Source organism: Vulpes lagopus, chromosome 13, assembly GCF_018345385.1.
Source record: "Vulpes lagopus strain Blue_001 chromosome 13, ASM1834538v1, whole genome shotgun sequence".
NCBI lineage: Eukaryota > Metazoa > Chordata > Mammalia > Carnivora > Canidae > Vulpes > Vulpes lagopus.
In genome coordinates, this window is record NC_054836.1 from 36,268,401 (window position 1) to 36,283,898 (window position 15,498).

The window sequence follows — 15,498 nt, forward strand, 5'->3', positions numbered from 1 at the left end:
GTCTTTAATTGGTATGTTTAAATCATTTATATTTAATGTAATTGTTGATACATTAAGCCTCAAATCTGCCATTTTATTTTTTTACTTTGTGTTTGCTATTTTCTTTTTCTTGTCTTCCAGTAGTTACTTGAACATTTTTAGAATTCCATTTGATTTACCTGTAGTGTTTTTGAGTGTATATCTTTGTAGAGCTCTTTTAGCGTTTCCTCTAGGCATTCATTACATTATTTTTAAGTTACTGATCAGAAACCACTGGTTAACATTTTACCAATTTGAGTCAAAGACAGAAACTTTATTTCTCTTTATATGATCCCTCATTTTATAATTGCCTTCATTATTTTCTCTCCATACATTGAGAACTACATTAGACAGTTATCATTTTTGCTTCAATAATCAAACATAATTTTTGAAATTCTAGAAGGAAAATCTATTGTATTCAACTATTTCTTTCTTTTCTTTTGATGTTCTAAGATTCTTTCACCATTCTGTTTTGTTTTTTGGTTAGCCATTCTTTTAGGCTTTACGTATACTGACAACAAATTTTCTTAGCTATCATCTGAGAATATCTTCATTTCCTCTTCATTCCTGAAGGATATTTTCACTGAATATAGAATTCTGGGTTGACAGTTATTTTCTTTCAGCACTTAAAAAATGTCTGCCACTCCCTTCCAGTGTTTTATGGTTTCTGATGAAAAATCTGCTTGTCATTTAAATTGAGGGTTTTTCCCCCCCTATAGGCAATGGTAATGTGTCATTTCTTTCTGGCTGCTTTCATGAGTCTTTCTTTGTCTCTAGTTTTCAGGAGGGAAAAAAGCCTAAGTCCTTTATTTATCCTTGACTGACACCAAGGGTGGAAAGTGCCCTTTGTTACTACTGTCAGGGATGGGAGTTCAGCTTTCCTTCTATGCCTTCACTGATGCCATGCTGGCTGAAAAGGAGTGCCTTATTACTGCTGCTCATTTTGATACCACTAACATGGTAAGAGGAGGAGGTGGCCTCATTACTGAGGGTTGATAAAAGTTCTGACTCTCCATTAGCCCCTTCTTATATCATGCTAGTGGGGCAGAGAAGATCCACTTCCTTACCATCTGGTGGGAGAAGTCCAGGCTCTGCATGTGGTCCACTGACACCACAAGGGCTGAAAGGGGAGGAAGATGAGGGATTCATTACTGCCAGCAGGGATGTTAGTCCCAAATCCCTATATAGCCTTCTATATAGGACGATACCATCCCTGTGGGGGTGTTGTAGTGCCTCATTACAGTCTCATGCTCCTCACTTGCTCTCAGCTAGAGAAGGTATAGTGGGACCATAGATATTTCTGTGGTATTTGAGTAGAGTCCTGTGGCCATTATCTAAAAGTTTTCTGCATTATGAGACTGTCCCTTCCCTAGTCCTTTGGCTAGAAAGATTAAACTTTTCTCAAGGCATTTTTTTTTTAATTTGCATCCATTGGCATTTTCTGAGTTGCTATTTACTTTAGTATTGAGTCTGAAAAATATGAGACAGAAAGAAAACCCAAGGAATTCACCATCATATCATTCCTCAGGTCCTAAGGTCCCTCGCAGATCTGCCACTTCTCTCTACAGACTCTTCTTATATTTTATACATAATATCCAGGGTTTTAGTTATACTTAGTGGAAGGAACAGGGGAAGTATGTCTTTTCCATCTTCCTGGAAGCAGAACACATGTACTTATATCAGGTACTCCCAGTTCTTAACCCAGAATCAAATTTCCAAGGCCACATCTTCATCATGCAGCATCCATGCCAGTAAGCCATCTCTCACTGATGAAGAAAACCTTCCCTTTCTTCACAGGAACACATAGAAATAATATCAATAAATTAAAAACAATACCAAACTAAAATTAAAAATCTATAGTGCACAATAGGTATTGATCATATATTATAAGTTCCAATATAATTATTGTGGATAATATTTCATATATTAAACTGAATTCTTTTCATTTCTAGTAATTCCCTTTTGTCCCATGACATTTATCCCACTCAAACTGGAGATTAGGGCCCCTACTACTTCCAAAGAGAAGAGAAGATGTATGTAAAAGTAGGGTTTTTTTTTTTTCAGTTGTAATAGCCTGATCTTTTGAGTATGTGGCAAAAAGTATGCATTACCAAATGGATTGGAGAAAATGCATGATATAAAATCCAGTTTTTCCTATCCTAGAGGAGATACAGACTCTCTGTATCTTAGCTGTGGAAGATAGGGAGTCATAAGGTGGAAAAACAAGAGAGTTACTTGTTAATAAATACCTCTGAGAAGGGCATCCAAATGTTTTGTATGTGTCTGAAGGTCACAAATAAGAATGGCTTGGAGAGGTCTTGGGATAGGACAGAGCAGAAACAAGGGTAAAGTTGTCTGATCAATGAAGACCAATTTATATTCAACGCCTTGGGTGCAGGGGACAACCACTTGGAAGGCAGATGGCTTATCCCCACCCCCATTTTACCCACTAGGAAGTCTTGGCATTCCTGTGACTGACTTTCAATCCTGAAGGTATGTAAGCAGTAGGGGAAGCAAGAGCCTGAATTGACTGAAGAAACCTTGATTAGGGTGAAGTAAATTTCTATAAAATGAGGGTTTGACATAGAACTTAAGTTCAATTAAAAAAAAAAAAAAGACAGGGCTTACCTATCTATGTTGAGAGCCTAAGATTCATGCCTATTATAGAATAATAAAATAATAGAGAAATGTTGGCAAATTACCAGAAATATTCAAATAAGAGAGTTTAGTTTTCTAGTAGGGTTGGTAGACTAAGTACATTTGAATAAATAAATTAATGAAACTTGTTTAGAATATCCACAAACATTTCAATTGTTTTTTTTTTTAACATTTCAATTGTTAATGAAGCTTTATTCCATTGCAATAATAATTAACTACAAAGTGCCATAAAGAATAAGAGGTAGGGGATCCCTGGGTGGCGCAGCGGTTTAGCGCCTGCCTTTGGCCTAGGGCGCGATCCTGGAGACCCGGGATCGAATCCCACATCGGGCTCCCGGTGCATGGAGCCTGCTTCTCCCTCTGCCTGTGTCTCTGCCCCTCTCTCTCTCTCTCTGTGACTATCATAAATAAATAAAATTTAAAAAAAAAAAAAAAGAATAAGAGGTAGTTCTGGCATGGCAACAATTCAGGTTTTAGAAATCTCCATCCTTTGAAAAAGAACCCCAAAGAAAAGTGAAAATCAAGGGTTTTATAGTAAGAGTCAAAAAAGCAGTAATAACTGTCAAAGGCCCAATACATGATTCGTTTTATGCTTAAAGGCATTGATTAAATTTAATTAGGTAGCGGTTGAACTACTGCAGATAAAGTGGTTACAGGAATTTTTACATTTCTCTGTAAAATGCTATAGACCAAGAAAAGGAACTACAGACATACCTCATTTTATTGTACTTCCCAGACACTGAATTGTTTACTACTTGAAGATTCATAACAACCTTGCACTGAGCAAGTCTATGGGCACTATTTTTCCAACAGCGTTTGCTCACTTTGTGTCTCTGCATCCTATCAACAAATGTTGTATGTTCTAACAGCTCCACCAACCAGCCATTCCTCTGTTTCTCTCTCTTCTCTAGCCTCCTGTTCCCAGAGATACAACAATATTGAAATTAGGCCAATTAATAACCCTATAATGGCCTCTTAAGTGTTCAAGTGAAAGGAAATGCTCCATGTCTCTCCTGTTAAATCAAAAGCTAGAAATGATTATGCTTAGTGAGGAAGGCAGGTCAAAAGCCAAGATAAGCTAAACCTAAGCTTCTTGTGTCAAACTGTTAGCTAAGTTGTAAATGCAAGGAAAAGTTTTTGAAGGAAATTAAAAGTGCTACTCCAGTGAACATACAAATGATAAGAAAGTGAAACAGCCTTGTTGCTAGTATGGAGGAAGTTTTAATGGTCTACATGGCAGATCATACCAGCCACAACATTCTCTAAACCAAAGCCTAATCCAGAGCAAAACTTTAACTCTCTTCAATTCTGTGAAGGCTGAGTGAGGTGAGGAAGCTGCAGAAGAAAAGTTTGAAGCTAGTGGAGGTTGGTTCATGAGGTTTAACGACACAGGTCATCACCATAATATAAAAGTGAAAGGTGAAGCAGCCAGTGCTAATGTGGAAGCTGCAAGTTATCCAGAGATCTAGCTAAGTTAATCAGTGAAGGTGGTTACCCTAAATAACAGATTTTCTTTTCTTTTCTTTTAAGATTTTATTTATTTATTTGACAGAGAAAGAGAAAGCTTATAAGCAGGGAGAGAGGCAGAGGGAGAGGGAGAAGCAGACTCCCCACTGAGCAGGGAGTCCAATGCAGGGCTTGATGCCAGGACTCCAAGATCATGACCTGAACCAAAGGCTTAGCTTACCAAACTAAGCCACCCAGGTCCCCCAAAAGATTTTCAACATAGATGAAATAGCCTTATATTGGGAGAAGATGCCATTTAGGACTTTTGTAGCTGGAAAGGAGAAATCAATGCCTGGCCTCAAAGCTTCAAAGGACAGGCTGACCCTCTTATTAGGGGGCCAATGCAGCTGGTGACTTTTAAGGTGAAGCAAATGTTATTCTAAAAATCACAGGGCCCTTAAGAATTATGCTAAATACTCTCCCTGAGCTCTAAGAATGGTATAACAAAGCCTGGCTGACAGCACATCTATCTACAACATAGTTTACTGAATATTGTAAGCCACTGTTGAGACCTACTGCTTAGAGAAAAACACTCCTTTCAAAATATGACTGTTCATGGGCCACCCTGGTGGCTCAGTCAGTTGAACATCTGACTCTTGATTTGGACTCAGGTCATGATGTCATGGTCATGAAATCTGGCCCCAAGTAGGGCTCTGTGCTCAGCAGGGGGTCTGCTTGAGATCGTCTCTCTCCCTCTGCTCCTCTACCCCATGCTCTTTCTCTCTCCCTCTTTCTAAAGTAAATAAATAAAATCTTTAAATGGCTGTGGAGTTGCTTTTTATGGATGAGCAGAGAAAGTGGTTTCTTTCTTTTTTTTTCCCAATACTTTATTTATTTATTCAGGAGAGACAGAGAGAGAGAGATAGAGGCAGAGACAGGCAGAGGGAGAAGCAGGCTCCATGCAGGGAGCCCACGTGAGACTCGATCCCAGGTCTCCAGGATCATACCCTGGGCTGAAGGCGGTGCTAAACTGCTGAGCCACCAGGGCTGTCCGATAAAGTGGTTTCTTGACATGGAATCTATACCTAGAGAAGATGCTGTGAAGATTGCTGACAAGACAACAAAGGATTTAGAATATTCCATAAACTTAGTTGGTAATGCAGTAGCAGGTTTTGCAAGGACTGACTCTAATTTTGAAAGAAGTTCTACTGTGGGTAAAATGCTCTCAAGTATCACTACTCCACTGCCCTTTCACAAATTTTCCTGAAAACAACAAAAATGAAAAAATGATGGGGAAAAAAAACTCAGTATCATCAGTGAAGCAGAGAAGACGACAGCAGTCCAGATTGAAACAGTGTCACCAAAAGAAGCCAAGTTGAGGGCTGTCATCCCCACAAATACCAGCTGCCTTGTATTATCTTTTTAATCCAGGATAGAATACCTAGTGATCCTGGCTTATATTGTTTTCTATACCCAGCCTATCTTGACCATATGCTAATTAACTGAGTTCCTTCCTTCCTTTCTATACCCTACACCCTGGATCAACTGAGGATATTTGCAGAGTATATGCTTTTATCCAGTGCATCTCAGTCTTTAGCATGTATCAAATCACTGGTGGGATTGTTAAAACACGGACTGTTGGGCTCCAACCCCAGAGATGTCTATTCTGTAGGTCTGTGCTGGGACCTAGGAATTTCTAACAGGTTCTCAGGCAATACTGATACTGCTGGCCAAGGAACCATACTTTGAGAAAGCATACCATATGCTTTCACCTACCTTTTTATCAACCTTAGGGTTGATCATGGTGATCTGGGAAACAACAAACAAAAGAATCCCACTTTCTCTACCCATTTTGCTTCTGGACACCCCTGGCCCATACTCCTGGCCTGCCAGATGTTTAAGACTTCCTCAGAAGAGTCTTTTATAAACTATGTCCAAAAAACTCTGTTCAGTATATTTTCTCCCAGGAGACTTTTTCAAATGATAGCATTATAATTATTTTCCTATTCAGCTAGGTTTGTATTGACAAATCATGTTTTTACATATGCTTAGGCATACATACATACATACATAGGTGATTTAAAAAATGTTTTCAAGTGAGGAAGTAATGAACACAAAAGTCAGCAAATGGTTACCATCAGGGGAAGAATAGTGTGATCAGGGCAGGACACACAGAAGATTTCTAAGACATTGGAATGTTCTATTTATATGTAAATGTTCCTTTTCTTGTTAGCCTTTACAGTCTAATAATCATATATCTTATTTATTCTTCTGTATGAATTATATAGTCCATAACTTTTTAGAAAGAGGAAATGGTACCTTCCTATTGAACAGTCTAACTCAATAAAAAGGCTAGGGGGAGAAAAGACAACTGAGGGAAAATGTTCCTTTAAAATGAAGACAGTAACAAATTTGATGAGGATGTTTGAGACAATAAACCCAAGATGGGGTACAGACTACCATAGTTCACTACCCCATCTACTCTCTTCATCCGGTGGCCAGCCCATTCAAAGATGTGTAAAAGTCAGATATTGATCAACACAGAACCATATAGATAAAAACTGCAAAAACATCAATATAGGAAAAAAGAAATGTAAGCAAAGAATTCATGAAGAACAAATGTCACAAAAGGAACTATCCAAACACTGCTGTTACTGAATTGAGTAAGTAGAATTGCTGACACTGATAGAACTTCTTGAAATTCATTGGCCAAGTGTCCAGGAATAGGGGCAGGGACTCATGTAACTTTCCCAAGCAAAGAGTGTAACAAAAAAATCACCAATGTCTTTAAAGGTAGAAGGAAAAAGAAAGTAGTTCAAAAGTGAAACACCCTGTGGGGTCTGCCTGCCTCACTTCTCCAGGGGCTGCCAGGGTTGTATAAATTGGGTGCTCAGCTCTGGATTTGAAGATGCCACCACTGGTCATAGTTGCTTGGTCCAAGGATAAACTCAAACAATGGCTCAATCCAGGTCTATGCAATTCTCCAGAAATAAACTCAGACTGTGGTTTACTGAAGCAGAGCACATAGATAGCAAGATTCTACAAACTCCTGCTACTGAACCCTCAGTCCCTGTTCTCCCCAAGGTTTGCCCAGTCAGTGACTCCTTAGATGAGTAAAAGAATTTTGTGTCTGTCCAGTGTATTTCCTTCTTGCTTAAGCTAGCCAGAGTCTATTTTCCATTTCTTGCAACCCAAAGAATCTTAACTCATGCAGCCTTGTAACTATTTTCAGGAGAAGACCCCCAACGCGTGGCTTCTGAATACTTGTGTTCATTTATTATTTTTTTAAATATTGTAAACCAAACACTTGAGATTCCTGGAAGCTGTATGATACATACTGTTCTCTTTGTAATGAACTCATTTTCCCCTAAAGAGAAAGCAAGTCAGCCTGCACAGTAGGCCTCCTGGTTAATGGACTGATAACTCAGCTTGGACGACCTCACTAGAGTCTGACCACCTGAATCACTCAGAGGCACCCTGGAAATGGCATCCAAACAGTATCATTATTTATAACATGAAAATATTCCCTGAAAATTGGTGAACCACTCAATCCAACTTGCTTGTTTTGTCAATTTTATCTTCATTGTTAATATTTTTTTTATTATGGGGTTAAGTAATGGGTTAAGTTATTAAGTTATTATGGTGTTTTATTAATGGGTTAAGTAAGATACAGAAGTGTTCATAATTAGCTAGTTGAATAATCTGTTTTTTGGATGTTATAGTCTATTGATATATTCATATAACTCACAAATGAACCATATCTAAATAAGAAGCAGCAATTCAATACTTGATAGAGTAGTCCTTAGTAATTCAAAATTTCAGCAGTTTGGACGCCTTACTCTAAGAAACATTCTCTCTAAACCCTGAAGCCCTCAGTCTACATGGATTCAGGGGTTAATGTGTATTAAACCTCACCCCATCACCCCCACAACACATACCATACCCTCCATGCACGCAAACACCTTTCTCCCTACTGGAATTTGAGGGCACTTCAAATGTAGATCAGGTTACAGATCAAACATAAATGGAAAAAAAGTATTTCACACACATAAATCACAGTTGCAGCTCACTCTCCTGTTACACCTCTCAAAATGGGAACCCAGAAGAGGAAGCTAAAGACAATATACACTCCATTAATGATTAATGATAACAGATATGCTTCCTGAGGGCTCATTCTAAAGTCCAGCACCATGCTAAGCATTTCTCATGCTTACTTTAGTCTTTCAAGCACTCTATGAGGTAAATATTACCACTCATGGTGAGAGAAACTGAAACTTCAAGGTCAGTAACTTGCCCAAGGCCACACAGCTTGTCAGTGGTGAAGCTGGACCTCAAGCCTAGGCCCCACGGCTAGTAAGCCTCAGCGCTAGAATTCTCTGACTTTCTTCTTGTTCCAAGGTCACCTCTTTTCCTGCCATAGGATTAACTACTCCCATGACTGAGGAAGAATTATAGCTGCCTTCAGAGAAAATGCCACTCTATCACCTGAAAACCCCATCTAAATTCTTTTCTTGTTTTTTTTTAAAGTTAAAAATCTTCATTCTTGATGTTAGAAATTAGAATAATGTTATTGTTCGCAAAAACTTAGCAAAGCCTACATTGTTATAAAAGATACAAAAATTTACAACCATGGAGGCTTTTGTCAGCTTTTCCAACTCCCCATGGCCCATGTGGCCATTAAGCAGTTAAACAGGATTGGCACACTCAGAATTACCCTCTAGGGGCTGGTGGAGGGCTCTGTCATCCAGCACATCCAGAGATCACACTGAACTAGCCAGGTGTGAAGACTTAACATGGTATTTATTTCAGGGAGAGACACAGCTTTCACTCCACAGATCCATCTCAAAAATAAAATTTCCTACAGTTTTCATGTCATTTTACAGAAATATAAATATGATATTTTATATATACAAAGAGAGAGACAGACTTATTAAGTGCAGTGCCCCAACCTCAGCAAGGGCACTTGAAACATGATATATGGAAGCCTTGCTTTATTCCTGCTGCCCCAGCTAGGAACTGGAGCACAAATCAGCAGTCTAAGATAACCTACATTCCTAGTACCATTCATGCTCCAAAACTATATTACAACTGGCTCAGAAAGTTACAAACACAGAAATGAAATATATATGTGCAGTTGGAAGGATGAGGTTGCCACTGAATGAGATGGGAAACCTACAGGAAAAATAATTTTCAGGGAAAGATCAGGAGTCTGGTGTTGAACATGATAAATCTGAAATGCCCATTAGATACCCCTCTGGGGATACCATAGAGCTAAGTGGTATGTACTCTGTATTTCAATATAGAAAACCAGAATACGGGAAGCCCCTGTGGCACAGCGTTTTAGCGCCGCCTGCAGCCCAGGGCGTGATCCTGGAGACCCTGGATTGAGTCCCACGTCAGGCTCTCTGTATGATGCCTGCTTCTCCCTCTGCCTGTGTCTCTGCCTCTCTCTCTCTCTCTCTCTCTCTCTTTCTCTGTGTGTGTGTGTGTGTGTGTGTGTGTCTATGAATAAATAAATAAAAAATCTTAAAAAAAAGAAAGAAAACCAGAATACATACATATGAGCATTTTAAGTCCTACAGATGGTGAGCAAAGCCATGAGGATGGAACAGATCACCAATAGAGAAAGAAAACAAAGAGCTGGACTTCAGGGCTCTCCAACACTAAGTATCACTAAGGAGAAAAGAAGGAACCAGCAGAAACTGAGATGGAGCAGCCAGTGTTGCAGGATGAAAACACAGTGATGCATAGAAGCCATGAGAAGAACATGTTTCTAAAGGGAAGGACTGATCAGCTGAGCCAGGAGCTGCTTGGAGGTCTAGCAGGAACCTGTCTGAGAAATGATACTGTACTTAGCAATGGAGAGGTTTAGGAGCATTCTTTTTTGTTGTTTTAATTTTTTTTATTGGAGTTCAATTTGCCAACATATAGCATATCACCCAGTGTTCATCCTGTCAAGTGCCCCCCTCAGTGCCCGTCACCCAGTCACCCCCACTCCCCACCCACCTCCCTTTCCACCACCCCTTGTTCATTTCCCAGATTAGGAGTCTCTCAAGTTCTGTCACCCTCTCTGATATTTCCCACTCATTTTCTCTCCTTTCCCTTCATTCCCTTTCACTATTTTTATATTCCCCAAATGAATGAGACCATATAATGTTTGTCCTTCTCCAACTGACTTACTTCACTCAGCATAATACCCTCCAGGTCCATCCACGTTGAAGCAAATGATGGGTATTTGTCATTTTTAATACCTGAGTAATATTCCATTGTATACATAGACCACATCTTCTTTATCCATTCATCCTTCGATGGACACCGAGGCTCCTTCCACAGTTTGGCTATTGTGGACATTGCTGCTATAAACATTGGGGTGCAGGTGTCCCGGCATTTCATTGCATCTGTATCTTTAGGGTAAATCCCCAGCAGTGCAATTGCTGGGTGGTAGGGCAGTTCTATTTTTAACTCTTTGAGGAACCTCCACACAGTTTTCCAGAGTGGCTGCATCAGTTCACATTCTCACCAATAGTGCAAGAAAGTTCTCCTTTCTCCACATTCTCTCCAACATTTGTTGTTTCCTGTTTTGTTAATTTTCACCATTCTCACTGGTATGAGGTGGTATCTCATTGTGGTTTTGATTTGTATTTCGTTTAGGAGCATTCTAATAAAAACATTCTTAACCTGAAAACCTTTATTTCAAAGAAATATTTAAAAACAAGCATTCAACTTAAGAAGTTAGAAAAAATAGGGATCCCTGGGTGGCGCAGCGGTTTGGCGCCTGCCTTTGGCTCAGGGCGCGATCCTGGAGACCCGGGATCGAATCCCACATCAGGCTCCCGGTGCATGGAGCCTGCTTCTCCCTCCGCCTGTGTCTCTGCCTCTCTCTCTCTCTCTCTGTGACTATCATAAATAATAAATTAAAAAAAAATTTTTTAAAAAAGAAGTTAGAAAAAATAAATTTTTTTATATAGGAACTTTTTTTCTGAAATCATAAATTAATCAAAAAGGTAGAGAAAACCCTACAATTCTAGCACTAATAGTACTAGAAGAGATAGTTCTGTAAAGACATAAATGAGTAAATAAATCTCTGGCAAGATAGAATAAGAAAGAGAAAACATGCACACATACATACACATGCATGTACACAGTGCTGAGAATGTAAACATCAACCTAGTTTCAAGGATTTAAAAATTAAAAAAACAAAAACAAAAACAAAAGGGGGGGGAGTGTGGTGGTGCTCAGGTGGCTCAGTCAGTTAAGCAATGGCCTTCAGCTCAGGTCATGATTTCAGGGCCCTGGGAATGAGCCCTGAGTGAGGGCTCCCTGCTCAATGAGGAGTCTGCTTCTCCCTCTCCCCTACCCCTGCTCATGTTCTCTCACTCTCAAATAAATTTAAAAATATTAAAAAAAAAAAAAAACTTGTAAGAAAACATGTCATCTACAACTTCAGGCCAATGATGTTTTTATTGATTAAATGGATTCTATTTCAGGAAATCACACATGACCAAAATAACTTGAAAAAAGGAGGAGAACAGCTCAATAACCACTTAATAGTTTTAAGAGGTAATGTTAAAGACATGTGTCTTGAAATACACCAAGTCTAGATAGTCTTAAAGGAAAGTTCTTTTATCTAAACTGAAAGAACACATAGTTCCTAAGTTATTTAACTTGTTTCAAAAAACAGAAAAATATGGAGGCTAGTATAATCTTGATAACAAAGCTTGACAAAGAATAAAAGAGAAAAATGCATTTTCACTTAAGAATAAAGATTAAACCTTAACAAAATAAATTTAGCTGATTATCAAATGTAATAATGCATTATAAATAAGTAGCATTTATTCCAGGAATGCAAAGATGAAATATTAAGAAGCCTATCAATTAAACACTTTGCATTAATAGGTTAAAGAAATATCATAGATTCCAAGAAGGACTTTTGATAAAATTTAACATTCATTCCTAAAAAAAAGAAAAAGAAAGAAAGAAACTCTTAAGAAATTATAAACAAAAAATAAAGGGGGGGTACACCTGAGTGATTCAGTCAGTTAAGTGTCCAACTCTTGATTTTAGCTCATGTCATGATCTCAGGGTCCTGAGACTGAGCCCCATGCCCAGCACGGAGCCTGCTTAAGAGTCTCTCTCTCCTCTCCCACTGCCCCTCCAGCCCCCACCACTCTCCTCACCCACCCCCCAAAAAAGAAAGAAATTATAAATGAAAAAATTCACATACCTTTAATGTTATTTTTTAGCAAAAAAAAATTATATAACCTTTTAAAAGAGCAATTTAGCAACAGCTATCTACATTTAACACTGGGATATTAGTTATTGATGAATCTATTGCCATAAAATTCTTCAGTAATATCTGCGTACGTTTTCAAAGATATATATTTAGAGAAAGTCGCTCACTACAACATTCTTTACCATAGCACAAATATCTACCAATTAGGGGAATACTAAATAGACTACAGGGCAGCTATTCAATGAAATCTTGTATCATCAATATAGAGTAGGATAGCTCTATGTATTCTCACCTGGCCAAATGTATCAAATAAGAGTAAGAGAAAAAATGAAATTGCAGAATAATATGTATTGCATGATGCCATTTTTGTTTAAAATGTGTATGCTCAGATATTTAGAGAAAAAAAAAAAAGTTTAAAAGGCCATACAGAAGACTTTTTGTCAACCTTGACTTCTCTTTGGATATGGAGAAAGCAAAAGGCAAAAAGGGCTCCACGAAGTCGGGGGAAGACTACCTGGCTGGCCAATCCCAACCTGTATCCGAAGAAGCCAAAGAGAAACAGCAGGCGTATGGTGAACCAAAGTTACCAGGAACCTCAGCAAGTGGGACCAAACGGAAGAGATCTATGAAAGAAGGCAAAGCTTCCTGTTCAGAAAAAACGGCACAAGAGAGTACAAGAGTAAGAATTCGGAAGAAAATCCCAGTTCCTCCATTACCTTCGAAACTGCCACCGGCCAACTTGCTTCACCGAGACATCCTGCGGGCCTGGTGCCAAGAACTCAAGCTGAGCACCAAAGGCCAGAAATTAGATGTATATAAGCGAATCTGCGAATATGCTTACCCAGATCAAAAGACGAACATTCCTGTCACCGCAGAGGAGGCCAAGATTCTCACTCAGACACAAGAAGGTTGATGATGGACAAGGGGGAAATATCTCTGGAAAGTCCTGGAACGAAGATACCTTCTGATGGAACCTACTCTCCTGAAGTGGCTGCTCCCCCTGAGGGGTCTGATGCTCTCCTGGAGGGGGTCAATACTGTTGTTGTGACCACTTCGGCCCCAGATTCCGTGTTTGCCTCCTGGTCCAGAATTGCAGCCAGGGCTGGGAAGATGGAGACAGTGGCATCGCCACAGGAGGCCCACGGTGCCAAGTGGTGTGTGGTCCATGGGAGAAGTATGCCTGCAGACACAGAAGGTTGGGTTCACCTGCAATTTCATGCAGGACAAGCCTGGGTGCCTGAAAAGCGGGGGAGAGTATGCGCCCTCTTCTTGCTCCCCGCTTGTAACTTTCCACCCCCACAGCTGGAGGACAATATGCTGTGCCCCAAATGTGTTCGCAGGAATAAGGTGTTAATGAAAAGCCTCCAATGAGCTTTCGATAGCAGGAAAAGGGACACAGCTGTGATTACAACCAATGGTACAAAGAGAACTACAATCAACTCCGTGGTGACACTGATGGCCGGACTGTAGGCTGCTCACACCCTCCATGCTTCCTGCTTACAGGGACACAGGCTAGTGCATTGCAGATGTTACCCTCCAACCTCCATGGGGCCTGTGGCTTCATGGGTTGAGAAGCAGGAGCTCTTAGATTTTAAATTGGAAGAGCATTTCAGAAATTACCATTCATTCTACTTAATAAGAATAAAAAGTCATTCATAATAACAAACGTTTGCCCTTCTGAAATAGAAGTGACCTTAACTTCTTTTAAAGTGGGAACCTGAGCCCCGCCTGGCAGAGGATTTGGGGGTGGGAGGTGGAGTGGAAAGTACAGGTGTGCTTCCACGCTGGATTTCTCTGCAATTCCAACTCCTCCAGAGACGGCTACACCCTCTTAGGTTCGTGACTTCAGGCTGTTGAGTATTTTAAACCAAAGGGAAAGCTGTTATTCTTTCCCACTCCCAAAAGCATACTCTTAATATAGAAAACATTTTTTGATGTTTTCTTAATAACCTGAGACCTCTATGGTATGTCTCTGGGATAATCATATGGAACACTTTGCGGGTATTATTTCTACTTGTAACTACCTTGTGTGTTTCTCCTGCTTAAAAATATTTAAGGGTACTTCTGAATCATAAATTCATAATGTATTAGATTTTTTAAATTGTATATAAAATCATCTATTGTATATAGGAGGCCATATGCATTGTGGGCAAATTCTTTTTTTTTTTTTTTTGTGGGCAAATTCTTAATATTAACTCAGGATTAAGCTAAAAATCATGAATTTCTTTGGTATGATTCTTTTTTAAAACCACTCAATGAAGTATGAGTAACTTTAAAAAAAAAAGCTATACATTTAATGTATATAATTTGATGAGTTTGATTCATTTAGAATTTTTTGTGTCCTTCCTAGATTTATAGTCCTGTGGTTCTTAGAAAATATTTTTTTTCACTTGTGTTCTTATGGCAGATTCCAACATTGTTTTATTGTTGTGGATTTGGAGATTATGAAAATTTTTTCCCCCTCTAATGTACTGGAAGGAGTAGTAGAGTTAGAAAGTTTGTAACCATTAGGATATGGACAGATTTGGGCAAGAATCCTCAATAAATGTTAAAAATGTTAAAAAAAATAAAATAAAAAAAAATAAAAGGCCATACAACAAGTCATCACCATGGTTACCTCTGAGGAATGGGAGTGAGGAATATATTTTCTCTGTTGTATTCATTTACTCGACAAATATTTATTGAAAGCTTACCTTGGGCCACATAACAAATGACAATTTTAAATTATCTGATTTCTTTTGTATGCATTATTTTAGGGCTAGAGGGAAGTATTTTATTTTATACCTTTTTTTTTTTTTTGAAAAGTAACACAAGCACATGGTACAAAATTCAAGACACAAAAGGGTGAAAAGTGAAAAGCCTCTCTCAGATCAGGCCCGAAGTCATGAATTCCCCCCACCCAGAGGCATCCACCGAATGCCAACTTCTTATACATTCTCCCAGAGATATTCCACATAAACAGGAGCATGTGTGGGTTGACAAGAGGATTCCCCTTACCTGAGGCAGGTTTGTCTTTTTTCTGTATGTCAGTTTGTAAAGACTAGAAAGGTCTTGCTAAGGTGAACAGGAAGCACCAGACTTTGATGGAATCACTCTTAAGAAACACACCACATTGGCTCATTAGTCAGGCTCAGCCACACATT

The 15,498-nt window shown here is 39.1% G+C and overlaps 1 pseudogene; it reads left to right on the top strand.

Moving 5' to 3' along the window:
• The first annotated feature begins 12,818 nt into the window (after positions 1 to 12,818).
• On the top strand, positions 12,819 to 14,955 carry LOC121474566 (annotated as a pseudogene).
• The last annotated feature ends 543 nt before the right edge of the window (positions 14,956 to 15,498 follow it).